This window comes from Periplaneta americana, chromosome 4 (genome assembly GCF_040183065.1).
Source record: "Periplaneta americana isolate PAMFEO1 chromosome 4, P.americana_PAMFEO1_priV1, whole genome shotgun sequence".
In the NCBI taxonomy this organism is placed as follows: domain Eukaryota; kingdom Metazoa; phylum Arthropoda; class Insecta; order Blattodea; family Blattidae; genus Periplaneta; species Periplaneta americana.
Genome location: NC_091120.1, coordinates 87,717,790 through 87,736,106, shown reverse-complemented (window position 1 = coordinate 87,736,106; position 18,317 = coordinate 87,717,790). Strand labels below are relative to the sequence as shown.

Genomic DNA, 18,317 nt, shown 5'->3' with positions numbered 1-18,317 from the left:
GTGGGAAAGAGTGGAAATAGGGGTTTAGGGTGGGGTGACATCTAGTGTAGGAAAGTGGAACAAAAAGAGTTACGACATCTACGAAGCAAAAGAGGAACTTCGTCTCCTCTCTCTCTCTCTCTCTCTCCCTCCCTCTCTCTCCCCCCCCTTCTTTGTTCCTTGCTTCATGTCTCTCTCTTTTTTTTTCTTACGACTTCGGAGGAGGGGAGATTCGATCCGAGAAAGTTCGTAACTAAACCTAAACGCACGCTTTTTGTTCACGCTTTAGACCTCTCGGCTACCGAGGCGAGTTGGGGGTAGAAGGGAAAATGAATCTATTTATGTTTAAGGGAACTGCCATAACGTATTGTAGAAGGGGACAATGACCGAATAGCGTGGGTAGAAACTGGTGGGCTTGTGAATGTCGCTTGGTAGGGGTTGACTACGGGGGTGGCATAAGTGTTAATGCGCTGAGCTTACATTATTTATCTTTTAACAAAAAATATCTTAAATTTTGTTGATCAATGTATTTTGCAATTAGATGTTAGATGGAAGGCAGGAATCATTTATTTAGATGAGTTTGATTTGTATACTCAGCAACAAATAAGTTCAGAGACTTGTGAATCATCATTAGAGCCGGGATGTTTGGCAAAATGCCCTTTTTACTGGGTGGAAGTAAATCATTATTTGTATATATATATATATATATATATATATATATATATATATAATGTGATTTGGAGTAAATAAAAGTGATAGGGTCAATTTTTATTGGTCTATGAAGAAACTTCCGGGCTTATACCGCGTTGTCTTGGTGTTAGTGGCTGACGTTTCGACTGCTGTGTTGTGGTCATCCTCAGAGCAGTGGATAAGGAAATAGTGTGTGAGCTTGTGTATTATAAGAGTCTCAATGGGAGAGGACTTTCAATGATAGGTCGTTGGTTCTCCTTCTGGCATATGATTGGTTCTTCGTTGTCCAATCCGGTTGAGATCTCACACACAATTTCCTTATCCATTGCTCTGAGGAAGACCACAACACAGCGGTCGAAACTTCAGCCACTAACACCAAGACAGCGCGGTATAAGCCCGGAAGTTTCTCCACAGACCATGTACACCAGCTGCGGAAGTCTACGCCAAAATAAAAACTGACCCTATCACTTTTATTTACTCCAAATCACATTATATATATATATATATATATATATATATATATATATATATATATATATATATATATATGCAAATAATGATTTACTTCCACCCAGTAAAAAGGGCATTTTGCGAAACATCCGGGCTCTAATGATGATGATTCACAAGTCTCTGAACTTATTTGTTGCTGAGTATACAAATCAAACTCATCTAGATAAATGATTCCTGCCTTCCATCTAACATCTAATTGCAAAATACATTGATCAACAAAATTAAAGATATTTTTTGTTAAAAGATAAATAATGTGTAATTCTTATTGGTAGGGGTTAACTACGGGGGTGGCATAAGTGTTAACGCGCGGAGCTTCATTGTGTCCGTGTCCAACTTCGTGTACAGACGTAACCACGTGTAGTGATGATCCGTACTGAAGACGTGTACTTCTTCCTGAAAATGTCCAGGGAGAATTTGAAGGCGGATACGGTAAGGTACTGCGAGGAGCATGGACTACTTGCTAGTCATTACGTGTGTCCAACCTATGGGAAAAAAAGACTATTGTGTTACTTCGAGGATGTGCAAAGTTAACAGGTGAGTGTTGTTTAATGAAAACCACATTACATTGTGTTGTGTCAGTACATGTTGTGGACAGTTGTCTAATGCGTATTGTCTAATGCGTATTGCATTGTGGTTGTGGACAGTTGTCTAATGCGTATTACAATGTGGTAGGCAGTGATCCATCGAAGCGGGACAGATAGTAGAACACCAATCTTTTATTTTTCGGTTGATTGCATCAAGATCATTAATAAAATTTTTAAATCTAATTCACTAAAACCATAAAACTTTAATCTCATTAAAAGTTTTTCATGAGAAATACTGTCAAATGCTTTTGACATGTCATAAAATCGACTTAAAACATACATTTTACCATCAATATTTTCAGTGCATAATTTAACAAAATTCACAACAGCATCACAAGTTCCTTACGAGCCCTCAAATCATACTGCCATTGGGAAAACAAAATATTATTTTCAAAGAAACGTAACAATTGCTTATTAATAATTACTTCAAACACCTTAGATATGACAGGTATAATAGATATTGGGCGATAATTATTATAATCAGATCTAGATTCTTTTTTATATATTGATATATCTTTAACGTAGTTGAGACACTCAGGGAAGGTGCCAACATCTATACAAGAGTTAAATAAGTTGAAATTTCTGCAAAATTTAATGCAGCTAATTTAATTATTGAATAATTTAAAACATACCGTATATATCATAAGAAATACTATTGCTTAATTAAAGGATAGCAGTGTATACTTCCTCAACAATAGTCATTCTAAGACTGAACTCAGAATGAGTCCAATTATTATTACCAAATGCCGGGCACAAATAATCTTCAACATTATTATTGGCTTGTGGAATACCATTGACAACCGCAGTTAATTTGTTCGTAAAAGAAGAATTAAAACCACTTGATGTAAGTTTAGTTTCAGTATAATTACATTTGTCAACTCTTTTATTATAGACCAGACTGATCTACTTTTATTATTAGAGGAAGTGTTTCTAGTAGAATTATACCTCAATTTAGCAGCATTTACTTCTTTCTTATATAATCTCTTGAGGTCATAGTACAGTAGAACCTCTATCATCCGTGATAATAAAAGGGATGGAATGAACGGTTAATCGAAAACATCGGATAATCCGTACCATAAAATATTTTCGTAAATTAAGTGAATAATACTTGAACTCTAGGAATTTCGTCCATGGTCTTGTGTTTAACACGATAGGTAGCGGATCACAAGTTCACTAATTTAAGTTCGGTTGCCAACGATGTGTTTTTAAGGGGCAAGGAAACCCCTTGTAATGGCTTTCAGTCTCGTATTGTACATTAAATACTTTATACACTTTATCCTTGATTCTTATTAAATCGAGCACAGTTGTAACATCAGTTTCGTATTCTGATGCGAGATGAGCTACAGTTTCTCTGTTTCTCATTCCTCAAACCACTAAAGTATTGGCACTTTTTTCGATACTTAGCACCAACACGTTTTGTTTTGATACTTATGAAATACATTTCGTCTTGAAATTGTACAGTACGGCAACTTGAACAGTAAACCAAACTGTATAGCTAACTGTAAAGATTTGTAATAACACTCTAGAAAAAAATACGTATTAATATAACGTACAGTATTACTTCATATGTTTCTGTAGGGGGGGGGGACGAGAAAAAGACAGTCGGATAATCCGCCAATCGGTTAATAGGGAGACGGATAATCGGGGTTCTACTGTATTTATTTCTAAATAATTGATGCCCAGTACTTTTGAATTGATGACAAGAAATTAAACACCTTTCTTTGAGCTTCATTAAATCACTTCCATACCATTTCGGTTTAGTCCTGGTAATATTATTATCATTGGTAAGTATATATTGTTTTGACAAGAAGTGCCATATGAAGCTGTAGTCGGGTGGTCCGGCGATAGTGAGATATTTTTTTCTTCTATATAAGTTATAGTATAGTTTCATTTTGATATTTCTATATTTCTTTGAGATGTCTGTTTAACCTACGCTACAGGGATCAGCGAACCGCGTAATAGGTTCTTTATTCACTCAGTCTGACAGGCGCCTAACGCATTTAAAACCAGTAGACGCGAGGTAGGTTACTGAACTTTAGTATAGCATAAAGGGGTTTTTTCCTGTCTAGGAACGCGTTGGTAGCGTTGTTTGTATCTGGCAAACAATAGTAGCGTCTGGTGAGCGCGTCACCTTAGTGAGCATTTAAAAGGACGTGAGCCGAGAGCGTGCCCACCCAGACGATTGCCGGCCTGTGAGCCGAGTGTGTATTTTCGCAGACGATTACCGGCCTGTGAGCCGAGCGTGTATTTTCTCAGAATATTACCGGCTAGTGAGCCGATCGTGTGTTTGGTCAGAAGACTGCCGGCCAGTGGCGTGCTACTCACTTATATAATTTACGGCCTGTGAGTCGATCGCGTGAGTATTAATAATATTTCCGGCACTTGTTCCGATCGTGTATATCTTATCATTCTCCGTTTCCCAGCCGAACGAAGTGATAAAGTGTAGATTTCGCACCTTTTAGCTTTGTGATTTACTCAATAAGTTGACGGCAGCGATTTTAAACTGGCGTTAGACGAGACGCCGAAAACACACGGAATGACAACAGCCAGTATTCCGTCGCTTGGACTCAAGCGAGGGAAGTGAGCCGAATAAATACACATAGTGGAACTTTACTCCTTGGTTTCTTTTCGTGGGAATTACCAACATCACATTACATCCTACGCCCACAAAACCACAAGGTCCCTGAGAAGAGATCTCCTCTACCGGGGGACAAGATCCTCCATCACCCACCGACGTATGACTGGGTTAGTGGACTTCTCCTCTGCCGGCGGCGCGACAGAGACGAGGATAAACAACAACAACGTGTGCCACCAGGTAAAACCCGTCGCAAATGGCGCCCAACGTGGGGCCACGAGAATAAAAACAATACTAGTGTGGGGCCCGAGAATCAACAATACCACCGAGACAGTGGGGCTACGAGGATAAAAACAATACTAGTGTGTGGCTACGAGAATAAAAACAACAACGCGTGGCTACGAGAATCAACAATACCACCGAGGCGTCGGGACGAGAACAACAGTAGCAGCAGCAACGTGATTATCGTCAGTACTAGACGACAGCAGAGAGGCTGACGCAGCATCCCCGCCGAGACAACGAGAGCGGCGACACCGAGGGTGGCGAAATCATCACGGCCACGCGGGACGAGCAGGGTCGACGCTACATCGAGGAGGAAGACAACGTGGATGGTAATATTTTGGAGGGTTATGCATGTATGAATTTTCTTTGTGTGTAGGGAGGATAACATTTATTAACGCATAATTCTGTGTAGGGTTATATGTATATATATATGTGTGTGTATAATATTTTGGAGGGGATTGTTATTGTGTGATCTGTATATGGGTTATGGCATATCCAGATGTTATTAAGGAATAGGAGAATTGAGACCGAAGGGACGGAGAGTGAGAGGAAAATAATAAGAAGAGAGAATAGGGGGATGGATAACGTAGGAGATAGCGAAATGGAGGGAAGATTAGAATTGGAGAGCAGTATGGGGGACGACGAGATCATAGGAAATAGCGAAGAAACCCAGCAATGTAACGAGAAGGAAAAGGGAGAAGAAGGGACGATGCTAGGACAGATAGGAATTTTAATGAAACATATTACAGAGCAATTGAAACAGAGTACAGAACAAATGAAGCAGAATTTCGACAAAATGAAACAGGATAATTCAGAACAAATGAAAAAAATGGATGAGAGGTTAGGTCAAAGTACTGAGCACGCGAAGCAAATGTCAGAACAATTTAAGCAAAATTTTGAACAAATGAAACAAGATAACTCAGAACAAATGAAAAAAATGGATGAGAGGTTAGGTCAAAGTACTGAGGAAGCGAAGCAAATTTCAGAACAATTTAAGCGAAATTTTGAACAAATGAAACAAGATAGTTCAGAACAGTTTAAGCAAAATTTTGAACAAATGAAACAAGATAGTTCAGAACAGTTTAAGCAAAATTTTGAACAAATGAAACAGGATAATTCAGAGCAATTGAAACAGAGTTTGAGACAGATGGATGAAAGATTAGGTCAAAGTACTGAGCAAGCGAAGCAAATTTCAGAACAAATAAAGCAAATAGATGAGAGGCTAGGCCAAAAGACTGAACAACTGATGAGGCAGATGGACAGCAAACTATCAGAAATGGAGAGTAGGATGGGAGAAAATTCCAGAGAGATTAGGGAACAGGTAAACCAGCTGATAGAGAGTCGAATAGAAAACTTGGAGGGAAAGATAGCAGACAATAATACGGAAATAGAAAGTCAACTAGGCGTCGTAGTAGATAAGATGGCAGAGAACATGAGGGAACTAGAGGAGAAGGTGAGGAACAGCACAATTGCTGAGAACGAAAAGACGAGATCGGCCATAGAAGGAACGGTAGATGAGAGGTTACAAGGGGTGGATCGAGAGATGGAGGCGATTAGGCGAGTAGTGAGAGACCAGGGAAAGGAAGAGAGAGAACGCTTAGAGAGTTTAGAATCAAGATGGAATTCGATGCAAGATAGGATCCATGGAGTCACTGTCGATAATTCAATTAGCGAACCGAGCGTGAGCGGAACGCCTAGCGGGAGCAATAGTATGGGATTAGGAAATATAGTAGGAGGTAGTAACATAAGTAATCATGTGGTAGGAGAGAACCAAGACCCACGAAATCAGGAACAATGTAATTTAAATATTGTAAACGAGAGGTCATCTTTAGGTCGCCCACAGTATCCCACGCATATCATTAATGAAATTGGTTATCCCGTATTTGATGAGGTGGAATTCTCAAACCCTCACTGTTATATCCGCGAATTGGAAACGTATTTTCACGTGAAAGGGGTACCAGAGGAACTAAAAATGACCGTCGTGAGAAAAAGTCTAAGAGGACGGCCACTTAATTGGGTTCTCGTAGCTTTAGACGCACAGGTTAGTTATGGAGAATTCAAAACAAAGTTCTCTGACCGGTATTGGGGGCAGAGGCAACAGCAGAAAATCAGAAAAGAAATCAATGATAGTAGGTTTGATGCTAAGAAAGGCATATCGATGATTGATTACTTTATGGAGCTTGTCAAAAAGGGAAAGAGTCTAAATCCACCAATGCCAGATTCTGAGTTGATACAAACTATCATATCCCATTACCCGGAAAATATTAGGTATAATTTAATTATCGCGGGACCACGAGATTTTGGGGAGACAATTGACCTCCTGACCGCGCTAGACAGTTCTGATATGACACACAATGGAGGCGAAAGTTATGACGCAACTAATTGTGCAGAGAAGAGTATACAGGGTTATTCCAGCCACTCGAAGGCGGAGAGAGGGGCACATGGCGCCCTCTCACCACCTCGAGGGAACATGAATGTAAATAATTGGGCAGCTGACAGACAACCAGGCTATGGGTATAATAATAATAATAATAATAATAATAATAATAATAATAATAATAATAATAATAGTCGGGGTCAAAGTGGTATTGTCAGCCCAAACCGAAATAGGAGGGATATTCAACCTGTCAGAAATATGTACAACCGCAATAATCCTGGTGCTGACCGCGGTAACGGAGGTAATGTAAATAGGATGAGAAATAATGGGGGCGGACCAGTCCGCAGAATCAATCACATAAGATGGTGTCCGGATAGAGAGGCAGATATGCACCCTAGGGACAGCAACCCACCCCACTGGTTTAGAAATAGGAGATATAGGCAAGGATCCTGGCAGCCTAATTTTGGTAGGGGCTGGAATAACAGGAGAAACTGGAGGAGGCAGGAACAGGAAAGAGACCGCAGAAATGCATTGATGGTGGCGGCGCAGCAGGGAAACAATAGAATGCCAGCCACGTATAGCGACGAGTGTGACAGGCCTGCAAGCCCGGGTAGAGATCCTACAGCAAGGAGGAACGAAATGAGAGATGAGTGTGGAAATGGGTCCGCTTCGGGAAACTAGGATGCAGAAGTCTTAAGGACTCGGAGATTTCTGTAGCCGAGTGTCATAGAACACTATCTGAAGGGTCCGCAAACGCGATCAACATAAACCGACCGAGTGAAATCACATGCCGAGAAACGGATAATAAGGGCATATACACATTACCCTGTATAGATGTAAAGATTTTTGGTGTTAATTGTTGTGTGCTATTAGATTCTGGGTCAACCAACAATGTGTGCAGCATGGAATTTTTTCAGAAAATTAAAGATTCAGGAGTAAAATTGCAGGTACTTCCGATTTGTTCACTGTACTGCGCTGGCGCGTTAGGGAAGAAGCGGGAGAAAGTTAGATTCCAGGTGCTCTTCGAGATCGAATGTGGCGATCTAAGACTACAGGCAATTTTCCTAGTTGTGCAAAAATTAACCATGGATGTTATAATTGGCGTAGAGAGTTTCTACGAATGGCAGGCGTTATTAGATTTCGGAGGAAATAATTTAGGCGTGATCACCCAAGAGGGAAACATAGGACACGTACCGTTTAGCACAGGGGGCGCATCCACAGAAGGAGATGAGAGATCAAAAGGAGAAAGAGAGCTGCAGGAGGAATTATTCTTTGTAGAACATATCCGAATTTGCAAGAATGCAGTAATCGAGATCAATCCGTGGGAAAATGAGGACCGTAAGAAGGGAACATGTAATGTAGACTGCGGGAATTGTGATTTGTGCATTGTAGAATTAGCCCGGGTGCAGCCATTACGTAATAGTCACTTGTACGAAAGTGACGTTGTTAACGCGGTAGGGTCGCGACACTGTGTTGAAGGAATAGCCGCCGTGAACAATAGGATTGACGAGGGTACGTTCGAGGCAGTAAATAGGAAAGTCAGTGAAGCGTACGGGATTAGTGAGAAAGAGAGAAGACAGTTAATGGACGTGGTAGTGAAAAATTTAGATGTATTTTCTGATACGCCGGGGCTGTGTAATGTGTACACTCATAAAATTAATGTAGAGGGGTTAGAGATATTTCGGCATAAGTGTAGGCCCATTCCACTTTCGATACGAGAGCAGGCAGACGAGGTCATCAACAACATGTTGAGGGACGGAATAATTGAGGTGTCAGATTCTCCGTATGTAAACGCCTTGTGTTGGGTAAGGAAGCAGAATGGTAGCCTGCGGGTCACGATCGATGCCCGACATGTAAATTCCTTTTCAGTCCGAGACAACTTCCGCACGGAACCCATAGATACCCTTTTAAGTAGGATGAGTGATTGTTCCGTGTTCACGAGCTTAGATTTAACGAGCTCATTTTGGCAGATCCCTTTAGACGAGGAATCTAGGAAATATACCGCGTTTTTGCACAACGGACGCGTATATCAATACACGCGCTGCCCTTTTGGCATTGCAAGTTCAGGATCGGCGTTATTAAGAGCACTCGATAGGATTTTCATGGATTCCACAAAAGAGTTTTTAGCGCAGTATGTGGACGACTTTTTGATATATGGGAACAATATACAGAGACACATTCGAGACATTGATTTTGTATTAAGTAAACTCAGGGAAGCTGGCATGACAGTGAAATTAGGGAAGACTGCGTTTTTCAAAATTGAGACCGAATTCTTGGGTTATGTGATTTCAACGGAAGGAGTTAGGCCGAACCGAGAGAGAGTGGAGAGCATTATGAAGATCCCACCTCCTAAGAACAGGAAGCAGGTTCGGAGATATCTGGGTATCCTCCAATACCAAAATAGGTTCCTGGTCAATTTCGCGCGACACGTGCATCCACTGAGGGAACTCCTAAAGAAAGATACACCATTTAGATGGGGAGCAGCGGAACAAGAGGCTTTCGATCGGTCGAAACTATTGTTCGCTGACTCTATTCTGCTGGAAAGGCCTAACGACCGCCTACCTTACCAGATATACACTGATGCATCTTCGTATGGTTATGGCGCAGTACTGTGTCAAACTAGCGAAGACAACGAGCGACACGTGATTGCCACGGCCTCGAGAGGTTTGTCGCGAACGGAAAGTAACGCGTCAATTACGGAGTTGGAAATTTCTGCAGTGTACTTCGCACTACAGAAGTTTCGGCAATACGTTTTCAATCGTCAGATTGTAGTGTACACGGATCACGTGAGTTTAGGCTTCCTAAACCGGTGCAAACTGACCAACTCTAGGATATCTAGGTACGTACATGAAATTCTCGCCTATGATGTAACTATAAAGCATATTCCGGGATCAGAGAATATCTTCGGAGATTGTCTGTCCCGTTTGAATTCAAAATCGGGGTTGCCGGAAACTATTACCGCCCCTAAATATGAGATCGCGGTCATGAAAATTCATTCCACCGGGAATAGTTCACTTGCGGGTAGATTTCGTAGGATGGCAGATTTGCAAGATGAGGACCCCGCGATAAGAAATATGAAGAACACGGCTAAAGAGATCTCACAGGCTCAAGGTGAGTCAATCGGTATGCACTCTGGAGTGTTGTATAAGCTACACGGGAGAGACGTCCAGAAATGGAAGGTGTACATTCCTACTAGCATGGAAGAAGAACTAATTCGTGATTTTCACGTATCTATGAGTCACTCAGGGAGCGAGAGAGTTTCGCTAACCCTGGCTGAATCGGTGTATATCAAACAGCTGGCAAGGAAAGTTAGGAAAGTTGTCTCTTGTTGTGTAATTTGTCAGAAGGCAAAACCTATGAATGTAAAATTCGACACTGTACCACAAGTTATTGTCAGGGGAAGCAAAAACGAGCTTGTAGCTGTAGACGAACATGGTCCTATGCCGATGTCTGCATTTGGACATAAATATATTTTTGTAACATATGATGTGTTCACTAAATTTGTAAAAATCTACCCTGTGCGATCATTATCGAGTAAAATTTGTGCAGATAAGATACTTAATGATTATGTACCGAAGTATGGTCCAGTGAAGGCATTGTTGTGTGATAACGTTTCTGTACATAAATCGAGGTTGTTTACTGACAGACTAAGAAGCGCAGGTATCAAAATGTATAACTGCTCCGCCTATTTTCCAAGCGGAAACCCATGCGAGAGAGCCCTCAGGGACATATCATTGTATTTTAGAATCTTATGTCATAGGAACCACAAAGACTGGTTTAAACAATGTACAGTAATTGAGAAGGTGATGAACCATTCGGTGAACCCTACTACCGGGATCGCTCCCATAAAACTAATGTTAGGGATAGACCCGGATCCGATGATCGGAAAGCTTCCGGAGGCTATACAGGAGGGTGATTCAATGAATGAGGAACAACTGTGTAGATTGGCATTGGATAGGATAGAGGAAAAGGCAGAAAAGAGAAGGTCAAAAGTAAAGAGGTATAGACACCGGTGGGAACCGAAGGTTGGAGATCAGGTGTTGTTAAGAGACATAAAGTTATCGTCGGCTTTAAGAGGTCGATACTCGAGGATGGAGCTATTGTATAAGGGACCATTCTCTATAGCAAATAAATTTGGAGACCATACCTACGAGTTGAAGGACCTAAACAAAAACAAGGCTTTAGGTAGATACCATAAACAACTGCTAAGACCATTCAGGCAAGACAATGTAAATATAGATATGTAAGTTGGAATGGTGATCTAGACTCTATTGTGTAAAGGCAGGATACCAATGTACAGTGCGGCGCAGTATAACTGCGTACGCAAGGCGGATGCGTGATGGAATAATGTGTGAAACTGTAAATAAGAATCTTATGAATTTTGTAAATATCGTATGTAAATAGTGTGAGGGATGATTAACATGTATACTTGAATGATGACTGTGTGCACAGAGAGATTGTTTAAAAACATATATGTCATGTTTATTTTAGAATTTGTATAGCTGAGCAAGATGGCGTGTATCCTGGCTGATCGCGATAGGAATAACGGTAGAATGGCATTGTCGAAGGCGAGATTTCCCAACAATGAAAATTCTTTAAGGGAATTTCCATTGTTGAGAAAGGGGCATTTGAAGCTGTAGTCGGGTGGTCCGGCGATAGTGAGATATTTTTTTCTTCTATATAAGTTATAGTATAGTTTCATTTTGATATTTCTATATTTCTTTGAGATGTCTGTTTAACCTACGCTACAGGGATCAGCGAACCGCGTAATAGGTTCTTTATTCACTCAGTCTGACAGGCGCCTAACGCATTTAAAACCAGTAGACGCGAGGTAGGTTACTGAACTTTAGTATAGCATAAAGGGGTTTTTTCCTGTCTAGGAACGCGTTGGTAGCGTTGTTTGTATCTGGCAAACAATAGTAGCGTCTGGTGAGCGCGTCACCTTAGTGAGCATTTAAAAGGACGTGAGCCGAGAGCGTGCCCACCCAGACGATTGCCGGCCTGTGAGCCGAGTGTGTATTTTCGCAGACGATTACCGGCCTGTGAGCCGAGCGTGTATTTTCTCAGAATATTACCGGCTAGTGAGCCGATCGTGTGTTTGGTCAGAAGACTGCCGGCCAGTGGCGTGCTACTCACTTATATAATTTACGGCCTGTGAGTCGATCGCGTGAGTATTAATAATATTTCCGGCACTTGTTCCGATCGTGTATATCTTATCATTCTCCGTTTCCCAGCCGAACGAAGTGATAAAGTGTAGATTTCGCACCTTTTAGCTTTGTGATTTACTCAATAAGTTGACGGCAGCGATTTTAAACTGGCGTTAGACGAGACGCCGAAAACACACGGAATGACAACAGCCAGTATTCCGTCGCTTGGACTCAAGCGAGGGAAGTGAGCCGAATAAATACACATAGTGGAACTTTACTCCTTGGTTTCTTTTCGTGGGAATTACCAACATCACATTACATCCTACGCCCACAAAACCACAAGGTCCCTGAGAAGAGATCTCCTCTACCGGGGGACAAGATCCTCCATCACCCACCGACGTATGACTGGGTTAGTGGACTTCTCCTCTGCCGGCGGCGCGACAGAGACGAGGATAAACAACAACAACGTGTGCCACCAGGTAAAACCCGTCGCACATATCAACAATAATTAAAAACGTATTTAAAAACATTGAAACTTTTCATCTATTGTAGTTCAGGAGTACAAAAATAACCAATTTACTTGACTTAATAAGTGGCAAAAATATGTAGATGCCAATTCATTAATAGGTCTAAAAACCTTTACAGATTTTCTGTTTTTATTGTGTGTACTTTTTTGTGAACTTAAATTAACTTTCATTACTATACTATTATGATCAGAGAGCAATGAATTTTCTACAAAAGAATCAATTTTGTTAATATCAGTTGATGTAACAATATTATCGATGCAAGTTCCTTCACTAGTATATCCAGGTCTTATAATATCTAATACAGTGTAATTAAGTCCATAACTAACTAATAAGTTGACAAATTTTATCTTTTGTTGACTTTCAACTAAGAGATTAACATTAAAATCAGCACCTATGACTACTGAGGCATTAAATTTATTTCTATGGAATGACATTTGCAAGATATTATTTAAAATTTCAGTAAAATCATAAAAATTTTTCTCATTGGGTATTCGATAGAGTAATATACATATATAGTTAATTTTCTTAATATATACAGCAGATATTTCAGAAAGTGATAGATTGACTAGATATTTAAGCTCAATACTATGAATTTCTTTTTTAATAAATATAGCTGAACCACCACGTTTACCAGACGCTCTACAATATTCACTAGCAAGATAAAATCCAGGGATTTTTAATTTAGTTAATTCATCAAAACTCAGCCAATGGTGACATAATAATGTCCAGGGATTTTTAATTTAGTTAATTCATCAAAACTCAGCCAATGGTGACATAATAATGTAACTTTTTATATACTGAACAACAATGTAATTTTATTATCTCAACAATAATTATCACCAGGGAACGGATTTATATGGACTAAAAATATATGAAATATGTAAATATATATGTAGTTATTTTTACCAAAATATGGAATTAAATATGGATTTTTACCAAAATATGGAATTAAATATGGACTTAAAATTATAAAAAAATGACTATGTACGTTAAATATTAGTACATTTTAATCAAACTAAACAAAAAATATAATGGACGTACCTTATCTTCCAATGTAGTTTCAACAAAACACAATTTTTATTGTCTGTTACCATAACAATAGGTTACAAACATTTCTTTCAAGTGCTGAAAAGTGAATCTTCTTCTATTGTCTCTGAGGATAGATTTATACTGACTAAAAGAGCGTTCGACGTCACAAGAAGTAACTGGTACATAATTCAATTTCACAATGTCTGCTGGGGATAAGTCCAAGTTAATCTTCACTGTTGATTCACCACTCATCACAGCAACAACCTTTTGTAGTTCTTCATATCCAGGGTTTTTTGAAAGTACAGCGTCCACCTTAGCTCTTACTGCATCTGCAACTTTACCTCTACCACGATTCAGTTGTTCCACAGTACTATTTATAATTTCAAAACTTTCAGATAGTGAAAGGTGCCTATTTTGGAGACTTTTGAGCGTTTTTATGATGCATGAAAATGTATGCTGAATGTGAGCTAAGTCATTCTTCACACTTATGTCACAGGTAACTGTTTTCGCAGTATCAATTGAGACTGCATCTTCAGAGTCCAATGCAAGCAGAACATTGTTAATAGAGTCTATATGTTCGGCATAATATTCAACTGCTTCTAGCCATGTACCCCATCTAGTTAAAATTGGCTTTGGTGGCAATGGAATTTCAGGGTACATTTCTTTCAACACGTTAACTCTACTGGGAGCTTTGAGAAATACTTTTTTCACTGATGAAATCAACAAATCTACTTTAGGGAAATTGTCTCTGACCACTTCTGCCACACGATGAAATGCATGCGCCACACAAGTAAAATGAGTCAATTTAGGATATACAACAGATAATGCTTGTCCAGCTTTGACCATATAAGGGGCAGCATCGCTAATAAAGAATAACACATTATCGTACATAATACCCTTTGGCCACAGGATACCCATAGCTTCGTTGAACAGTTTAACTATAGTTTTGTTATTGCACTTTTCTAGAACATCACAATGTAAAAGAATTCGTTCAGAATATTGTTCACTTAACAAACCGATAACTACATTACCAACAAGTCTACCTTCTTTGTCGGGAGTCTCATCAATGGAAACCCAAATTGAACTATCTTTAATTTCATCTCTTATCTTCTGTATTGTCTCATCGTAGATGGATGGAGCATACGTCTTCCTAAGTGTTGACTCATCCGGGATTGTATGTTGAGTATATTTTTCAAGGAATTCCCTGAAGACCTTATTCTTTAGTTTGTAGAGAGGAATATCAGCAGAGATGAGAGAACGGCACAGGTCGATGTTAAACTCAGATCTTACATTCGATGTTGTTGGTTGTGTTAAAAACAATTGTCTCTGCTTGGAATTTAGTTGTTTGTTGGCCTGATGTTTACTAGTTGTAATGTGTTGTTGCACCAGGAACTTTTGTGTAGATGATACTGCACACTGACACAAATTACAAAATAATATTTTATTGTCAGTTGATAAACCATCTTCTTTAAATTCTGAAATGTAACTTGTTAGTTTTGATTTTAAATTGACTGAATGACGTACTTTTGGCATATTTACCGTCTTTATAGTATGATTTACAAAACTGAACCTATGTGTACTCTGACTGGCATTTAACTGTTGAGCTGCACAACTGAAGTCTGTTAAAAATTTTAAATTAAATTAATACAGTTTTGTAACTTACTTTCCCATTGTTGATAGGACTGCTAATTTTCAAATAACTCTGATGTTAAAGGGATTACTGAACATGTGTTTAAATCTCTATTGTTGAAATGTATTTTTAAAAGTTAATGGAATTTTGTTTTGTTTTATTGTTAAACCTAATATAATATGGACTGTTTTATATGAAATATGGAAAATATATGGAAATTAACGAAAATATGTACTAAACTCTAAAATATGGAAAATAAAGGTAGGATTTTTCAACCCTACACATTGTGAAACATAAAGATAATGCAAAATATAAATTATATTAGCTTTATAAGTAAATATGTATTTACATATAAATCCTTTCCCTGATTATCACTCTCTACAATTTAATTTCACTCCTGTCAACAATGGGATTTGCTCTCCGCACAGCAACACAGCGTTCGTTATTGCACTCCACAAACGATAATGACAATTTACTTGGACTATTACGAACAACAATGAACTGTTAATCTTAACTAATATTCACAAAGCACTATTTACAACACAGAACTGTCAGTTCTCAGTTCACAGCTCGTTTGTCTTGGCTAGTTCTTCTAGCTCAGTCACACGCGTTCACAGAATCTCGAACCCTAGACCTTCAGAGACGACCCGCTGCACTTCGAACTCAGGTCCCCCAACTGCGGTCCACTGCACTCGAACTCCGGGCTTCAGGTTCCACAGTTACGGACACAACTCAAGTCGCGCTCTGGTCTCGAAGCTGGCTTCACTGCTACACAAGACTGTCTGGCTTGCTCTCCACTGACTTTAACAACACTGGCTTACTGACGGGCTGAATCAACTGCTCAAGTTCACTCGCGTCTCTTCTTTTGTAACTAAACCATAGTTACGAGAAATTTCTACGGTTGTCCAGAGATAGCTCTCTCGAATTATCTGGATATCTCCAAGCGTCACTCGAACAATCCGGACCCCTCTCCTCTCTTCTGCGGTCACTCTTTCCCCTGTCTTCTCTCCGCAGCACATGCCACAGGAAGCAGATGCGCGCGCAATCCGCCCAAAACACGGCCGACTTAGCACTTCCTTCTGCTGATCGTGAGTTCGAACCTCACGTGGCTGTCACAATAATAAAATAGGCCTATCTGTATTAAAATAAGTTCCTCAATTTTTCCTAGGATACCTTGCACGTTTCATTACATTATAACATACGTATTTACATAATCACTATTATCTAGTTTGTTAATTTCTGAAGTCAACTTGCACATATCCTGATTTTATAGTTCTGGGGAATTCATGAATCTGTACATTATTAAGTAGTACTTCATCTAAGTTGAGTCCTTTTCTAAGGGCTGCCTTCTTAAAAAATACCTAGTACAGATAACTCAAGCTAGGAAGCTGCCTTGGAGAGGAGAGTTAGTACAGCTGAAGAAGGGGGCCCATCTACGCTCCGATACCCGTGTATAGTCATATTATCTGAAAAGTTGACTTCCTGGCAATGTATTCAAGTTGAATCCTCCCTATAATATGTTGAGCAGTGTTGTAATACATAACAACTCGTTTAATGTTATTGGTGTTAATGATTTATTTTCTAATTGCAAAAGTAGATTCATTAGTATAATATATGACTGACTTAAATGTTCCATCATTATTTTAGTTATATGTGCCCAAATTATACTGTAGATTATAGCGTTTGACTATGGAGAACTTTGCCCGATAATATACTACTCATCATAATAGAAGAAATACTTCTATCAAAACGACAGCCACACGTAGACACGTTCTTACACAGAATACAGCCTTCTCAACTGTTATTAGAACTGAACTGTACCGTTCTAGTCCACAGTTCACAGCAGTAAGCAGACAGTGGTAGGGGAGTTGTGCTCTATGCGCCTTTGCGAACGAGACAGCTTGCTAGTTTGAGGCATCTGTAACCAGAACACCGCCCTGCCACATATCAGGTTTCAGCGTCTTATCTAAGTTTTCCATATTAATAGTCACTTTGAATGATCGGTAATATTCAGGATATTTACTTTTCAATGATTCACATAATTATTACCTTGGGGAAAAATGTCTTTTACGAAATCAGTAAGCATATTGCTCGTCGTAGTAGGATCTAACCTAGATACAAAAAGGAATGCTTTTTTAGGCACTGTTTTTAATTTGCTGTCTTTATTAATATTTTTTCCATTTACGACAATTCGCTTCTGATGTCCAACTTGTTTAAGAGTCACACAGGGTGTTGTTGACTCTCCACATATAATGGGTTCTTATGGGCTATTATTTTTGTGAACAATTAAAATTATCGCTCTTTTTTATTTATACAACTGTATGAAATTCTTTAATATGGAATGAAATGGAATTTACGGGATAGGAGCACTATGGCCCAGCACTGCGTCCTGTTACGATCTATTGCGCTAACCTTCAAGTTAGACGCATTTCCAAATCCACACCAGCTGACTACACTAAGGTTCGCTGTATATCCAGATTTCGAGCAAGCAACTCCTTTTGTCCCTATGCCAGCCTCCCTCCTTGCGTCGCCAGCCGCGAATGCTATGAAATGACGACGAAATAGAGTAATGGTGACGGAATGATGTAGATGCCTAATATGGGAAAAAACGGGAGTACTCCGAGAAAAATCCCAACTGCGACCTTGTCCGCCACAAATGTCACTGTGGATTTTTCATGCTATTATTTGTTACATAAGACGGTCAGTTCAGTTACTGTCACTATTTACAATAGGAGCATTGTTGTAGTCCTAACACTTTGTCATGCCACACCACTTAAACCGTTATTATCTCGAGTATGCGATTTCTGATTTAAAATATATTTACGGTTATTGTTGTCTTACCAATTTTAAGAAAGGTACTGAAAGTTTCAGAAGTACAGGCTTGCTCAATATGTAGTTAACAGTTCCGTAACACTCGCATGACTGCTTAAGGGTTAAGTGACAAGGTTAGTTGAGCAGATTATTTAAATAATTGATTAAATGGCGAT

General features: G+C 39.5%; 1 protein-coding gene across 6 annotated transcripts in view; it reads left to right on the top strand.

Moving 5' to 3' along the window:
• The window catches only part of LOC138698021 (NFX1-type zinc finger-containing protein 1-like), a 161,305-nt gene that overhangs the window by 8,256 nt on the left and 134,732 nt on the right, over nt 1-18,317 (top strand). Inside the window, exon 1 of one of the 6 annotated variants that reach the window (XM_069823696.1) lies at nt 1,605-1,713. The exons of the other annotated variants lie outside the window; for them this stretch is intronic. The gene's annotated coding sequence lies outside the window, so the exon portion shown is untranslated. Of the gene's footprint in view, nt 1-1,604; nt 1,714-18,317 lie in introns of those variants that run through there. 6 annotated transcript variants of the gene reach the window in all.